Genomic DNA, 15,653 nt, shown 5'->3' on the forward strand with positions numbered 1-15,653 from the left:
ATTCTTAGTTGTTATTGTTTCTGATATTTCTTTGGTTCCTTTTTTTTCTCCTCTACTGATTTTCCCATTTTGCATATGCTACCCCCTTTGTAGATGTCTTGCAGTTCCTGGATATTCTGTTCTGGAGTTTGCAGCCTTTTTTTGTGTGTATTTCCTTTTCAGTCTGGAGGTTTCTGTTGAGATATCCTCAAGCTCAGAGATTTCTAGCTTTATTCAGTCTGCTAATGAGCCCATCAAAGCATTCTTCATTTCTCCTGCAGTGTTTTTGATCTCTAGCATTTCTTTTTGGTACTTCTTAGAATTTGCATCTCTCTGCTTACATTGCCCAGTTGTGTTTGCATTCATCTAGTTTAGTTTATCCATTAGAGCCTTTAGTGTATTAATCATAGCTGTTTTAAATTCCTGGTCTGATCATGTCAACATCCTTGGTATATCTCTGTCTTGTTCTGATGCTTGCTCTGTCTCTCAGACGACCGTTTTGCCTTTCAGTACGCTTGGTGATTTTTCCTTAACAGCTGGGCACAGTGTCCTGAGTAAGAAGAACGGCTGTAAATGGGCCATTTGTAATGTGGTTTCTTTCGAGTTCTATAGTCCTGTGATCAGGTCTTAGTCTTTGAGTGAGCCTGTGCCCCTAGAGTGTGAACGTCACGTGTGCTGCTTTTCCCTCACCGGCCTTACAGAAGACACGATGACTAGAGGGAGCTGGTGTTTGGTATTTCCCTTCTCCCACATGGAAGGCAGGAGCTGCCCGAGGTTATTTCCCCTACCCTAGGTCATTTTGGCCCTGATAAAACCCCAGCAGGTTATCTTACGGTTAAATCGTTTCTCCTGCGGGCAAACCTTATTAAGAACAGAGTGTTAGCCGGGCACGGTGGCTCAAGCCTGTAATCCCAGCACTTTGGGAGGCTGAGACGGGCGGATCACAAGGTCAGGAGATCGAGACCATCCTGGCTAACACGGTGAAACCCCGTCTCTACTAAAAAATACAAAAAACTAGCCGGGCGAGGTGGCGGGCGCCTGTGGTCCCAGCTACTCCGGAGGCTGAGGCAGGAGAATGGCGTAAACCCGGGAGGCGGAGCTTGCAGTGAGCTGAGATCCGGCCACTGCACTCCAGCCTGGGCGACAGAGCCAGACTCAGTCTCAAAAAAAAAAAAAAAAAAAAAAAAAAAAAAAAAAAAAAAAGAACAGAGTGTTTTGGCATGTTTTTAAATGGTTCCTTTTCCTATCCCCCTGCTGGAAACACAAGGGGATATTTCTCTGATACTTGCTTTGAGAACCTGGTAGAGTTCCTGGAGGCAAAACTCAACAAAAGTATGTGTGCTGGGGAATGATTGAGTCCCCCTGGAGTTTTCAACGCAGACTTGTCCACACTGTGCAGTTAGTTACTTACAGTTCAGTTTCCCTAACCTGTCACTGTTTTCCCTGGAGGTCTCCGTCCGCGGGTCTTGGCTCCAGTTACTTGTGCTTGTCTGCCTTTGCCTGCCGGTCACTCCAATTTCAGGGGCCATGATAGTTTGCCCTGTGACCTCACTGTTCTTACGCATCTAAGAATTGATTTTTCAGGTTGTTTAGCGGTTTACTTATTAGGATGTAGTGACAATGTCTAAGCTGCTTGCATGCCAGGCCAAAAACTAATAGTCCAACTTTATCTTCGCTTTTTAGGGAAAGTATTTACAAAGGCCCTCACTTTGTCATTCCTGTCAATTACTTTTGAAACTTTTTCTTTAAATGTTTAAAAATCTTCACTATCTACTTATGAATTTATCATGTTGAGTGTTCTTCATTACTTTCTGTAATGAAACGTCTACATTGACGTTTCCACCTGGTTTTCTTTTCCTCCAGCTTGTAGAAGTTGCTTTAATCATGTTTTAAATGGCCCTTCCCGTAATGTGAAGGGCGCGTGAGCGAGGCGCTCGGAGCCGTCGTAGGGAGGACCGTGTTGCTTCCGAACATGGTAGAGCTCCTGGAGGTAAAACCTGCTCACCGGTACACCAGGGGTTGGAAAAACCACACTAGACAAAGAACCTGTGTCAAAATCAGGACCGAGATGCATTAATGTGGGTGATTTAGCTCGAGAAGTCTGATTATCGGATATCATGGAGCCTGGCAAGATGGCTTCTCCCAAGAGCATGATGAAAGATGCACGGAGGATGGCACAAATCCTGAAGGATCTGGGAATTACAGAATATGAGCCAAGAGTTATAAATCGGATGTTGGAGTTTGCCTTCCGATATGTGACCACAATTCTAGATGATGCAAAAATTTATTCCAGCCATGCTATGAAGGCTACCGTTGATGCAGATGACGTGCGATTGGCAATCCAGTTCCACGCTGACCAGTCTTACCTCTCCTCCCCCAAGAGATTTTTTTATTAGATATCACAAGGCAAAGAAATCAAACCCCTTTCCATTAAACCATATTCAGGTCTTAGGTTGCCACCTGACAGATATTGCTTAACAGCTCCAAACTATCATCTGACATCTTTACAGAAAAAGGCATCAACTTCCACGGGAAGAATAACCGTCCTGCGGTTAAGTGTTGGTTCAGTTACTAGCAGACCAAGTACTCTCCCACACTAGGCACACCAACCTCACAGACCATGTCTGTTCCAACTAAAGTAGGGACTCCCGTGTCCCTCACAGGGCAAAGGTTTACAGTACAGATGCCTACTTCACAGTCTTCAGCTGTGAAAGCTTCAATTACTGCAACATCAGCAGTTCAGAATGTTCTGATTAATCCATCATTAATTGGGTCCAAAAACATTCTTATTACCACTAATATGGTGTTATCACAAAATACTGCCAATGAATCATCAAATGCATTGAAAAAACGTGAAGATGTTGATGATGACTATGATAATTTGTAAGTTAGCCTTGCTGCATGTAACATGTATACTTGGTCTTGAATTCATCGTACGGATATTAAACATGCATGCTGGATATTTTCAAGTTGTATTTTAGAAAACTTTAATAATACTTAATGAGTAAATACAATTACCATACTTTTCGATTGAAATGAAGGTTTTTCGTCAGCCTTAAAAGTGTAAGAAAAATCAAGTTGTCATTCATCAATTTGAAAAATATGTTTTAAATGTTGGTGTGCTAGATCAAGTTCTTTCAACTTTTCTCTGAAAAAGTATTATTTTGCCTATATATTTGAAAGATATTTTTGCTGGGTATAGAATCCCAAGTTGACAGGTTATTCCCCTCCCCTCCCCTCCCCTCCCCTTCCCTTCCCTTCCCCTGTTTCCTTTCTTTCTTTTGAGACATGGTCTCACTCTGTCACTCGAGCTGGAATGCAACGGCACTGATCATAGCTCATTGCAACCCTTGGGCTCAAGCAATCTTCCTGCCTCAGTCTCCTAAGTACCTGGGACTACAGACACATGTCACCAGGTCCAGCTAATTTTTAAATTTTGTGTAGGAACAGGGTCTCACAATGTTGCCTAGGCTCGTCTTGAACACCTGGGCTCAAGTGTTGCATCCTCCTGCCTTGGCCTCCCAAAATGCTGGTATTGCATGAGCCCCACCATGCCTGACCTGGTTTTCTTCTCTAGCACTTTGAAGATGTTTTCCATTGTCTTTTGCACTTCATGGTGCTGTGTTATTTTTTATTAGTCTTATTTCAGTTCCACTGTAGGTAGTATGTGTTTTCCTCCAGCAATCTAATTATGATATGCATAGGTATATTCTTTGTGTTTAGTCTTGTCAGAGCCTGTTGAGTATCTTGGATCTGTAAATTTAGAGTTTTCATCAAATGTGGAAATATTTTGGCCGTATTTTTTCCAATGTTGCCCCAATCTCCTTTTCTCCTGTTTCTGGAACACCAATTATATTTATATTATATAGCTTTTTTTTTTTCTTTTCTTGAGACTGAGTCTCGCTCTGTCACCCAGACTGGAGTACAGTGGTGAGATCTTGGCTTACTGCAACCTCTGCCCCCAGGATTCTAGCGATTCTCCTGCCTCAGTCTCCCGAGTAGCTGGGATTACAGGTGCCTGCCACCATGCCCAGTTAATTTTTTTATATTTTTAGTAGAGATGGGGTTTTGCCATGTTGGCCAGGTTGGTCTCAAACTCCTGACCTCAGGTGATCTGCCTGCCTTGGCCTCCCAAAGTGCTGGGATTACAGCCGTGAGCCACCATCCCCAGCCTATTATATACCTTTTATTGTCCCATAAGGTCACTGAGACTTGGTTCATTTTGTTTAGTCCTTTTACTTTCTGTTTAATTATGGTAATTTTTTATTGATATGTCTTCAAGTTCACTAAATTTTAAAAATTTTTTTTGCAATGTCTGATTTCCTCTTGCACACATACAGTAAATTTTTTGTTTCAGATACTATATTTGAACATGCCTAGAGGAATATACCCATATACCTTTAGGATTTCCATTTTTTTAAATAAAAATTTTAATTTCTCTATTATGTTAATGATTTTCTTTAAATTTCTAAGCGTATTTATAATAGCTGTTTTAAAGTCCTCATCTGCTCGTTCTATCATTTCTGTCATTTTTGTGTCTATTCCTACCTGGCTGTGGGTGACAATTTGGATCTTATTTTCATGTTTAGCGATTTTTAATTTGATGCCAGAATTTTTGTTAATCTTTTTACTTTGGAATAAACCTAGATTTACAGAAAAGTTTAAAGATAGTGCAGAGAGTCCTCATACATTCTTCACCCAATTTTAGTGTCCTCTAATGTGAACATACTACATTACCAAGGTACATGTGTCAGAACTAAGAAATTAGCACAAGGCAATACTATTTACTAAAGTATAGACTTTATTGAAATGTTACTAGTTTTTCTACCAGTGTTCTTTTTCTTTTCCAGGATTCATTCCAAGATACCTGTTGTATTTAATGGTCATGTCTTCTTAGTCTCATCCTATCTGTGACAATTTCTCAGTTTCTTCTTTTTCATGACCTTTTGCTTTTGAAGAGTATTGGCCTGTGGGTATTTTACAGAATATTCCTCAATTTGAGTTTGCCCAGTGTTTTCTTATAATTAGCCTGAGGTTGTGAGTTTTCAAGAGAATACTATAGATGTGAGGTGTGCATATCATATCACTGTGTTAATCTTGATTACTTTGTTGAGTTGGTACCTGTTTGGTTTCTCCACTATAAGACCAGTCTTATTTTGCTTGGATTTCTTCTCTCTGTGCTGTGGTGCAACAAACCTCTCAAGAGAAAGGGTGATTATAGGACTCACCTCATTTACTTAGGAATCTTAGTCTTATATTTCTTGGTCCTAGTGTCTGAAAACACTTGTTTTCAGTTTTCTAGCTGTTTATGGCAGAAGAACCAGTTTATGGCAGAAGAGCAACTTCTGTACCCCTGAATCCTTCAAGACTAGAGCCAGAAGTCCTTGGCAGGACCTCTTCATGTCGAATTCCTTGCTTGGAGTTTCTCAGTTAATTTCATAGCTTGCAGTTCCTCTGATCTTGGCCCACATGAAGGCCAGCTCACAGCTAGCATTCCCAGGGGAGACTTGATAGGGTTTGGCTCTGTGTCCCCACCCAAATCTCACCTTGAATTGTACTCCCATAATTCCCATGTGTTGAGGGAGGGACCTGGTGGGAGATAATTTGAATCATGGAGACTGTTTCCCCCATACTGTTCTTGTGGTAGTGAGTAAGTCTCATGAGATCTGATGGTTTTATCAGGGGTTTCCACTTTTGCTTCTTCCTTATTTTCTCTTGCCGCCACCATGTAAGAAGTGCGTTTCGGCCAGGCGCAGTGGCTCACACCTGTAATCCCAGTACTCTGGGAGGCTGAGGTGGGAAGATCACAAGGTCAGGAGTTCAAGACCATCTACTCAGGAGGCTGAGGCAGGAGAACTGCTTGAACTGGGACCCAGGAGGTGGAGGTTGCAGTGAGCTGAGATCATACCACTGCATTCCAGCCTGTGCTACAGAGTGAGACTCTGTTTTAAAAAAAAAAAAAGAAGCCAGGCGCGGTGGCTCAAGCCTGTAATCCCAGCACTTTGGGAGGCCGAGACGGGTGGATCACGAGGTCAGGAGATCGAGACCATCCTGGCTAACACGGTGAAACCCCGTCTCTACTAAAAATACAAAAAAAAAAACTAGCCGGGCGAGGCGGCGGGCGCCTGTAGTCCCAGCTACTCGGGAGGCTGAGCCAGGAGAATGGCGTGAACCCCGGAGGCGGAGCTTGCAGTGAGCTGAGATCCGGCCACTGCACTCCAGCCTGGGCGACAGAGCGAGACTCCGTCTCAAAAAAAAAAAAAAAAAAAAAAAAAAAAAGAAAAAAAGGCCTTTCACCTCCTGCCATGATTCTGAGGTCTCCCCGGCCATGTGGAACTGTAAGTCCAATTAAACCTCTTTTTTCTTCCCAGTCTCGGGTATGTCTTTATTAGCAGAGTGAAAATGGACTAATACAGTAAATTTGTACCAGTACAGTGGAGCGTTGCTGAAAAGATACCAGAAAATGTGGAAGCGACTTTGGAACTGAGTAACAGGCAGAGTTTGGAGGGCTCAGAAGAAGACAGGAAAACATGGGAAGGTTTGGAACTTCCTAGAGAATTGTTGAATGGCTTTGACAAAAATACTGATAAAGATGTGGACAATGAAATTCAGGCTGACGTGGTCTCAGATGGAGATGAAGAACTTGTTGGGAACTGGAGCAAAGGTGACTGTTGTTATGTTTTAGTAAAGAGTCTGGTGGCATTTTGCGCCTGCCCTAGAGATTTGTGGAACTTTGAACTTGAGAGAGATGATTTAGCATATCTGGCAGAAGAAATTTCTAAGCAGCAAAGCATTCAAGAGGGGACTTGGCTGCTGTTAAAGGCATTCAGTTTTTTGTTGTTGTTGTTGTTTTGGGACGGAGTCTCCCTCTGTCGCCCAGGCTGGAGTGCAGTGGCGCGATTTCAGCTCACTGCAAGCTCTGCCTCCCAGGTTCACGCCATTCTCCTGCCTCAGCCTCCCAAGTAGCTGGGACTACAGGCGCCCGTCACTATGCCCTGCTGTTTTTTTTGTATTTTCAGTAGAGACGGGGTTTTACTGTGTTAGCCAGGATGGTCTCGATCTCCTGACCTCATGATCCGCCCACCTCAGCTTCCCAAAGTACTGGGATTACAGGCGTGAGCTACCGTGCCCAGCCTAGAGGCATTCAGTTTTAAAAGGGAAGCAGAGCATGAAAGTTTGTAAAATTTGCAGCCTGACAATGCGATAGAAAAGAAAATCCCATTTTCTGAGGAGAAATTTGAGCGGGCTGCAGATATTTGTATAAGTAATAAGGAGTTGAATGTTAATCCCCAAGACAATGGGGAAAATGTCTTCAGGGCATGTTAGAGACATTTGTGGCAGCCTCTTCCATCACAGATCCGGAGGTCTAGGAGGAAAAATGGTTTTGTGGAGAGGGCCCAGGGTCCCCTGTGCTGTGTACAGTCTAAGGACTTGGTGTCCTGTGTCCTAGCTGCTCCAGCTGTGGCTGAAAGGCGCCAACATAGTGCTTAGGCCGTGGCTTCAGAGGGTTCAAGCCCCAAGCCTTGGCAGCTTCTATGTGATGTTGAGCTTGCGGGTGCACAGAAGTCAAGAACTGGGGTGTTGGAACCTCTGCCTAGATTTCAGAAGATGTATGGAAATGCCTGGATGCCCAGGCAGAAGTTTGCTGCAGGGGTGGGGCTCTCATGCAGTGCAGAAGGGAAATGTGGGATGGGAGCCCCCACACAGAGTCCCTACTGGGGTACTGCCTGGTGGAGCTGTGAGTAGAGGGCCACCGTCCTCCAGACTCCAGAATGGTAGATCCACCTACAGCTTGCACTGTGAGCCTGGAAAAGATGCAGGCACTCAACACCAGCCTGTGAAAGCAGCTATGAGGGAGGCTATACCCTGCAAAGCCACAGGGGCGGAGCTGCTCAAGACCATGGGAACCCACCTCTTGCATCAGTGTGGCCTGGATGTGAGACATGGAGTCAAAGGAGATCATTTTGAAGCTTTAAAATTTGACTGCCCCGTTGGATTTTGGACTTTCATGGGTCCTGTAACCCCTTTGTTTTGGCCAATTTCTCCCATTTGAAACAGCTATATTTACCCAATACTTGTACCCCCATTGTATCTAGGAAGTACCTAGCTTGCTTTTGATTTTATAGGCTCATAGGCAGAAGGGACTTGCTTTGTCTTAGGTGAGACTTTGGACTGCAGACTTTTGGGTTAATGCTGAAATGAGTTAAGACTTTGGTGGACTGTTGGGAAGGCATGGTTGGTTTTGAAATGTAAGGACATGACATTTGGCAGGGCCAGGAGCAGAATGATACGGTTTGGCTCTGTGTCCCCACCGAAATCTCATCTTGAATTGTACTCCCGTAATTCCCACGTGTTGTGGGAGGGACCTGGTGGGAGATAATTTGAATCATGGGGGCGGTTTCCCCCATACTGTTCTTGTGGTAGTGAATAAGTCTCATGGGATCTGATGGTTTTATCAGGGGTTTCCACATTTGCTTCTTCCTTGTTTTCTCTTGCTGCTGCCATGTAAGAAGTGCCTTTTGCCTCCTACCATGATTCTGAGGCCGTCCCAGTCATGTGGAACTGGTAAGTCCAATTAAATCTCTTTCTTCCTATTCTCAGATATGTCTTTGTCAGCAGCGTGAGAACAGACTAATACAAGACTCTACCCTTACCTAGAGCTCAGGCAGATAAGAACAAGTTTCCTTGCTGTGGTTTGTGTTTTTGATAGTGGGAACATTTCTTCTAGTCCAGCCTTTCACTCTGGCACTCTGGCAGCCTTTCCTGGGTGCGGTCTTCATGTATGATCTTAGTTTTACCGTCTTGGTCAAGCTCAAGAACTTGCCTCCTGTTTCCTGGTGCTTTTAAAATATAAATTTCTTGGCTAGGTCCCAGGACAGCTCTAACTTGATGCCAATGGTTTTAGCTTTTTCTTTTCCTTCTTTTTTAGCCACTGGTGATTTCTGTTACTTTCATGCAAGTGAGGCTCTGTATTTGAGAAGATATTTATTACATTTTATCCAGCATGTGTAGCAGGAGAGCTCGTGGAGTACACTGTCTGTAGTGTTCCCAAACAATTCCTTGGTCTGCTGTTCTGCTTTATAATGGTTTAAAACAGAACACTTAAGGCCAGCTTCAGTTTGTACCATTGAAACTTTCATATATAAAAAAAAGCTGTAATTTTAAGTTACAATTTATTTTTATTTTTATTTTTTTGGAGATGAAGTCTCACACTGTCACCCATGCTGGAGTGCAATGGTACAATCTCAGCTCGCTGCCGACCTCTACCTCCTGGGTTCAAGTGATTCACCTGCCTCAGCCTCCCAAGTAGCTGGGATTACAGGCGTGTGCCATCATGCCTGGCTAATTTTTATATTTTTAGTAGGGACGGGGTTTCACCATGTTGGTCAGGCTGGTCTTGAACTCCTGACCTCATGTGATCCACCCACCTTGGCCTCCCAAAGTGCTGGGATTACAAGCATGAGCCACTGTGCCTGGCCTCAAGTTACAGTTGAAAACTGTGTAAGGTACTGTGCTAAGAAGGTAATACATTGCCTTCGAGTAACTGACCTTCACTGGGAAGGTAAGTTAAGTGTACAGGTCGAAGGAGAATACCGGAAGTGTTCCAGGAGCTGTGCAGTGAGAGTTCAAACTTGGGAGTCATCGTGTCTTCTTTGAGGTAAGAAAACTGGCAACTGCTTCATGTCAGAGGAGGTACTGTAGGCAGGATTAAGGATCAAGTGGATTTCTAGGATGGAAAAAATTTGAGTATTGGGGACAGAGATGATGAAATTAAAACCTGCACAGGAGTTTTATTTATGCTGTGTTTGAGTAATAAGAACTCAGAGGCTATGATCAGTAAAATGTATTTTTGGAGATTACAGATATTTTCTTGGGTTCCAAGATTTTCTTGGTAATGTCCATTTGGGATTTTGGAAGCTAAACTGAGGGTAAGAATGGATTGTCAGTGATGATTTGTTGGTGAATCGTATTTGCAAAGAGGGAATGGTTCAGTCTGATAAGAATTACAATGAAGACAAAAATGTTGTGCCTTAGGGCAGACTTTCCTATTCTAAGATATAGAGCAGTGTCTAGGCTAGATCCACCTGTAGTCACAAAGGTGTAAGTTTAATTTTTTTTTTACAGTTACTGGAAATCTTTCAAGGAGCACTTGTTAGGAGCTAATTGAGGTGCAACCAAAGAACAGCACTCAGAACCTCTTCAGAAAAGTGAAGTTTGCAAATACTTGCTTGAAACTTGAATGTGCTTAAGAGCACGGAGCCGAATGTGGCCTGTCAGGCTTTCCACACGGCCAGGACTCAGAGCTGTGTGTCTTCTGTGTGGTTGTTGCACACTCCAAATCTGGTCTCTGTGGGTTCCTTAACAAGAAAGTCACTGTAGGAAAAGCTCTGTCCAGGTTGGAACGATGCAAAAATCTCTGAGAACTGGAACATTTTCTGGAAATCTGTTGATTTTTTGAAAAGTAAGGAGGTTAGTTTCCAATAACGATGAAAGGGAAGAAAACCCAGCCAATAAATCTATGGTTACTACCATAGTAGGTCTTTAAAATGGAAATATTTTTGGAAAATGACATTTTATGTTGCAATGGAATCAACTGATGAGGGCTTGGGACAGGGGAGTCCCTGATGGTTAATATCAGATTGACTAGGGACAGTCTTCCATGCCAGTCAATCTCAGAAACACGGGAAGATGTGAGGCTCCATAGGGTTAAGTGTGGACTGCCCATGGAGGAGCTGAGGGTTTCCTTGTAATTATTCTTCATAGTCTTCATCTTGGTGATCGTTAACCTGGCTTCAGCACCCTTTGGGGGCTCTTTGTCCATTTTCATCTGTGTGCTCTTGAACTGGAAAGGCTCTCTCAACTTTGAAATGTACTGACCAGGCCACACTAGTAAGTTGTGGAGCCTGAATATATGGCGGCTGATGAATACAACTGGTAGACTTCCGTGGACATAGCCTTCCTTACGATGGGAGCCATGGAAGCCATCAGTCAGTCGACACCTTTCTGGTAAGCTGGGCGTGGTTCATTACCCGTGTGTCATTCTCTTGCTTTGGAAATAAAAAAAATGGCAGATTTCTGTGTCCTAATAGTGGCAAATGCAGCTGTTTTTGTTGTTCATTTTAGCAAACTAATGATTTCTGCAAAAAGATGAACCAAGATTAAAAGAAATCAGATGTGTGTATTTGGTATGCAATATTTTTGTATTACAAATAGCTACATTCTAACCCACATTAACCCCGTGATATGTGAATTTTGCCAACTCCTGCTGTCTCTTTTAAATCAAATCCAGTAAATCACTATGAATGTTCTAATTTCTAAACAAACTAGTCTTCCAGTAGAGGTGCTTTAACACTGTACTGCAAATTAGACTACCTAAGATAAATGGACCATCTTTGTTAATTATGTAGTTTAATTGATCAAAACTACCAGATAGGATTTTATTTATAGCGGTTTTGCTTAGTATCAAATTCTATACTATTAAATAGCTTGTGAGTCATATATTTGGGGTCATTAAGATATATGCTGTTATTTAGCGTCTGTTAACCTTATTAAGCACCTTCTTTTGGTCTAGTTCATGTCACAATATGAAATTGCTTTTAATTGAGATGACCAACTTCCATTACATTGTTCAACCCCTGTACAAAGCACTTTTCATTTTTGCTCTATTGATCGAGCAGCAATTGACTTGAACTATATTCAGAACCTGGTGGGGGAAGATGGGAGAAGATTTCTTGAAATGTTCTTTTTGCTGGTGGTTTTTCCTCTCTGCATACCCCACTGTTTGCTTGTAACTAATTTTGCATGCCAGTAGGTAGCAGTGGTGAGCAGAGGCACAGACAGAAAGCTGCCAGTCAGCGATTATAAATTATTATTCATTTCTGTTATAGGTGGGGTGTGCAGTCAGTTACAGTAAAAATTACCAGGACTAGAGGGTTTCCTAGGCAACCAATTTCCCCCCTCATTCATGCTGTTGCTGAGAGAGTGCCTGTAAAGCATGACATTGCTGTATTCTGAGGTTTGTTGCCCCCCCTGCTGCTCCAGGTTTGAGGTTAGTTACAGCATCATAAGACGCTCTCAAGCATAGAGAACTCAGGCTGGGCTTAAAAAGCATGCCGGCAAGAGGGTCTCTCCACTGCTGCTTCACTTTGAAGGGACAGGGTTCCAAAAATGCAAATCCTGCATCTTGCTTGGTAACATTAGGAAGATCTCTTTAAGTTGCAGAACCTTTTATTTTCTATTATTTTGAAGATAGTGGATCATTTCATTTTTCTAGTTTTAGTATTTGATAAAAACGTGCGGAGACAGACCTAAAACTAGACTTCTCCTTAGGATTTGAGTCCAATAAATCAATGGGGAACTGTCACAGCTAATCATGGTTGTGTGTGTTGTTTATCCAGTTTTATGAAAATGGCTCGTGAAGAGAAAGGCAGCACTGTTCCTGCAGCAGCAGGATTAGTCCTTTATGTAGTAGGAAAATAATAGAAACCACATCTATTATCCAGGATCTATACATGAATCATATTATCCTATATTTGGGGGCTCTCCAATCTTTCATTTTAATGAACTTACATCAAGTGCTTTGCAGTGATAAAAAAGTAGTATTTGTTTGTGTCTGCTATGAAAAAAGATAGGGGTTCATGTTTCAGTCTTACGTGGAGATGTGAAATGTTTATCCATTTACAAGGCGGAAGTCACAAACCCAGACACAAGGCATCCGATCTCGTCCTCTGCTAGATGATTACACAAATGTTCAGTGCCTCACATTGGACCTGTGTATTTATCACCGCAAGTTCTCAGCAGGATGTAAGTTGTCTTCGTCGGTGTTCTTGGTGAGGACACCACCAGCGCTAGGCATGACCGATGAGTTCCTTGCCTGTGAACCATGACTTGGCTCTTAGACTTGTGGAGCTGCTTATACTTCCTGCAGGTGCCTGCTGTGCATTCGAGGGTGTGGTGGGGAACCTGCAGTCAAGTTCCAGGAGCAGCGAGGCTGCATGCAGGCCGGCTTGGTCCTGCAAGAGGCCACTGCTAACAGCTCTATGCCCTTAGCCTTCTCTGGGTTTCTGGAAGAAAACTGCCTTCTGCCCTGGACCCAACTCCATCCTGCTCCAGAAGTAGCCCTAGGGTCCAGCTGTGCTGGGCAGTGAGACCTGCCAGTCACCATTTGTCCAAAACATCCCACAGAGAAAATCTTGAGAAATCTTGGCTTCCCACTCGAGAAAATCTTGAGGTCCAGGCCAGGTGCGGTGGCTCACGCCTGTAATCCCAGCACTTGGGGAGGCCGAGGTGTGTGCGTCACTTGAGGTCAGGAGTTTGAGACCAGCCTGGCCAACATGGTGAAACCCTGTCTCTACTAAAAATACAAAAATTAGCTGGGCATCGTGGTGGACGCCTGTAATTCCAGCTACTAGGGAGGCTGAGGCAGGAGAATTGCTTGAGCCCGGGAGGCAGAGGTTGTAGCGAGCTGAGATCGGGCCACTGTACTCCAGCCTGGACGACAGAGTGAGACTGTCTCAAAAAACAACACAAAACAAGAAAACAACAAAAAAAGAAAATCTTGAGATCCAGTTTCTCGAAAACATCTCAAAGGTACTAAACGTAAGTGCTCAGTTACCCTGTTAGATGCGGGCTTATGGAGTGATCCATAAAAATGAAATATATGGACTATGTTTTTGATATAGATACTGTAAAATGTAATTGGCTACATGAATCCATCAGGCTGGGTTCATCTGTAGTTTAGGTTTACTTTAAATTGCTTAATAATCTTTTAAAAAGTATTTATAAGCCAGAACTATGAGGTTAGCACCTGCCAGCCCAAACAGTTTTATCAAGGAATCCTAGTTGTTTTTTTTTTTTTTTTTCTGAATTGTTTAACAGCCTAAGTAGGAGAGTGTCTCTTGAAATGCAGCAGTCTGCTATACTTCACGTGGGGACTTCCACACAATTTAGCAAATAAAATAATTTTAAAAAGTATTTCTATTGCATACCACTCTGTGGCATAAGTGATTTAAATGCAGTGCTTAGTCAAACTAATGTTACAGATTAGATAATGAACTGATAACATCTTACACAGTAAGTTAAAGACATACAATGAAGTCGTTATTTACTTATAGCCAACTACCCTTGCAATACAAAGTCAGAAAAAGTGGGCGATGTTCAAATGAGGCCATTTGAACTCTAGCTGCAAAATAATCCCCTTTAATTTCGTTCTCTGCATCTCTAAATTCTGGAGAAAGAAGGAATGTCCTCATCAGAAAGACCGGTCTCCTGTTTATAATAATGATAAAATAAAGAAAGTTGGGCAGCTCCTCCAACATAAGCTTGCTCTTCTGTTTTTTTTTCCCCTTTAAATAATTGAACTGTTTCAGGAAACATTGTTAAAACCTTAAGGTTAGAGCATTCTTTCATTTTTTTTGTCTAAAGATTACTCTGCACCCTAGACAAAGGAAATGTTTAAACTGTTAAATTTGAACAAAGATACAGTCTGCATATGACTTCTCTGAAGCCCTATAAAAATTCTTTAAAATTGCCTATTCACTCAAATTTACTGAGTGTAGCAAAAATGTCAAAGGCATAAAGTCAGAGAAGATTGAATAAAATAATGCAGAAAGACAGATTAGTCATGCACAGACCCACACAGCCTTTCAGAGCACACAATACCACTCTTTATTACCGTTCTATCTTTACAAAGACTACGTTCAATACATAGAAGATGATACATGGCCAGCCATGTCATCTGCCTGTGATTCCAGAGCTCATCTATCTGGGCCCTTTTCACAATGACATTGATGAGAGATCGCAGTGTTTTCAGAGCATTGTTTTATTTATCATATATAATGGCTGGCGAAAAAAATAGGAATTATGTCACCGATAGCACATAAAAGAGTTGCATAGAAGATTCTGTGACAAAGTTTGGTAAAACCCAGAACAAGGAAGCTCATGGAAATGTTCTTTTCTCTGTCTTCCCCCATGCCGTGTCTTCTCCCCCCGCTCCGTTCAAGTCCCCCAAAGATCTGCACGCCGATAACTGTTGAAAAATATCAAGAAAATGTTTCATCAAGCCAAACGTCAGGGACCCTGATCCTTTGTAAAAAACTCTTTGGCGATTACATTTTTGTTTAAATGTGGAGCACATTTTAATGACGGTAGAGTTGCTGGCCGTTATTTATGCATCTGCAAAGGGAAAGGAGACTATTTGTCAGTCACAGTTTTGTATCTTGCAAATTTAATAAAGAGCCGCCCTTAAGATAGAATTTCTTAGGCTGCCACAATTGACAAAAGCCAGCTAATGTTGAAATGTCAACAGCAAACCTCATCAGCAGGCCGCACTGCCGCGCAATCAAGACAGCGCCATAGCTCCGTATAAACAAATGTATATAATGTGCCTGTGTGGGGCGTGGGGGTAGGGAAACTGGGGATCTCAGTGCTGTGGGGACACACAGCACAGGCTTAAAACAGTCCCTTTGACAGCCTTTAAATGTTAAGGAATCAGTGCTGTGTATATTACCCAGAGAGTCTCAGGGAGCATGGACTCAGATGTGACTGGCAGCTGCCTTGCAAAAGGTTATCTTGCTTATGTTCCTTGGGAGGACTCTCAGTCCCATGCCCATGGGGAATTTCTCTCCCTTCCTTCCTTCATTCCTTTCTTTTCTTTCCTCTTTCCTTTTTCCTTC

At 42.6% G+C, this 15,653-nt stretch overlaps 1 pseudogene; it reads left to right on the forward strand.

The window, feature by feature from the left end:
• The first annotated feature begins 1,180 nt into the window (after positions 1 to 1,180).
• LOC106994699 (transcription initiation factor TFIID subunit 9-like) lies at positions 1,181 to 3,080 on the forward strand (annotated as a pseudogene).
• The last annotated feature ends 12,573 nt before the right edge of the window (positions 3,081 to 15,653 follow it).

Source organism: Macaca mulatta, chromosome 19 (genome assembly GCF_049350105.2).
Source record: "Macaca mulatta isolate MMU2019108-1 chromosome 19, T2T-MMU8v2.0, whole genome shotgun sequence".
NCBI lineage: Eukaryota > Metazoa > Chordata > Mammalia > Primates > Cercopithecidae > Macaca > Macaca mulatta.